At 43.8% G+C, this 1,109-nt stretch overlaps 2 protein-coding genes across 2 annotated transcripts in view; one reads left to right on the forward strand and one right to left on the reverse strand.

Moving 5' to 3' along the window:
- The window catches only part of T265_04476 (hypothetical protein), a gene marked incomplete at both ends in the record, with an annotated part of 19,607 nt that overhangs the window by 14,856 nt on the left and 3,642 nt on the right, over window positions 1–1,109 (forward strand). The window lies entirely within an intron of this gene.
- T265_04475 (hypothetical protein) overlaps window positions 1–1,109 on the reverse strand; it is a gene marked incomplete at both ends in the record, with an annotated part of 9,850 nt that overhangs the window by 5,449 nt on the left and 3,292 nt on the right. The window lies entirely within an intron of this gene.

The following is a 1,109-nucleotide window of genomic DNA, read 5'->3' on the forward strand; positions in this document are numbered from 1 at the left end:
ATGAGGCGGCCTGGTGCAGCACATTCGGTTGCCTGAGATCATCATAAACGAGAGATTCAGCTGGGTTCCAGGTGAGTCTCTCTTAAAAAACGAAATTTGTTTGCAAATGAGTTCATTCCGCTAACACATCAATTTGGTTTCAATGGAGACTCAGATGGATCCCAACCAGTCTCTCGTTTATGATATCCTTCAACTGAATGTGTTCCACAACTGTTTCCTCTTATTCGTTCAAAATATAAAAGTACAGTTTCTTGGATGAAACTACTAACAAGTTCGCTGAAAACCCCCTAGGCAGCCCGCGACCGGTTTCGCCGTTGTTGGATCTCATCCTCCTCGGGCGTTGCTTCGGAAATACTGGAGTTTATTGGTTATAAGTGTATCGTTCGAACGGTTTTGATGTCTTGATTAGCTTTTGTCATGGTATGGCAGAGATGATTGCCGGCATAAGATACAAAACTGGTCTTAGATTTTGGTTCTCTAGTATCTTGATGTCGGAATGCCTTAAAGCTCAGTCTGGTATACGACAATCAGACTGTCCCACACAGAGGTACGAGCATAAACGCTTTGAAAAAGTTACGAGCTTCACAACGGAATTTGGTTTTAAGCGTAGCTTGGAATAAAAATCTGTCACGTGACCCTCTTTTTAACATCTACACATCCTGAGAACCAGGAAAATGCTGAGAAATAGATGTATGATTGAATCCTGATGATGAGTTCAATCACACGGTCGAATCTCCAGTCCATGTTTTGGGAAACAAAATGTTCGGTAGGGTGAACAGCACGTGACTAGGATAGTTCGAATTACTTTTGATTAATTACGGTAGTTGTCCAATTCGTTGCTTTCTTCTGCGTAGTTCTTTTGTCTTGGTGCGCCAATAAGAGACGAGTAGTGGTCAAGCACACGGGAATTTGAATACAATCCTTGATTACAATACCAGCGTATCACCACCGCCTCACCAGCATTTGCTGAAATGATCATTCGAGGTTTCGTCCTGCAAATGAAGTCACTCGATGCTTAAAGAAAGCTAAAAAGTTGCTGAAAACTGTTCGACAGCCCACGGCCGGTTTAGCCCTCGGGGGTCCTCAAGGGGGGGGAGGCACCGGGTGTC

Source organism: Opisthorchis viverrini (assembly GCF_000715545.1).
Source record: "Opisthorchis viverrini unplaced genomic scaffold opera_v5_76, whole genome shotgun sequence".
Lineage (NCBI taxonomy): Eukaryota > Metazoa > Platyhelminthes > Trematoda > Opisthorchiida > Opisthorchiidae > Opisthorchis > Opisthorchis viverrini.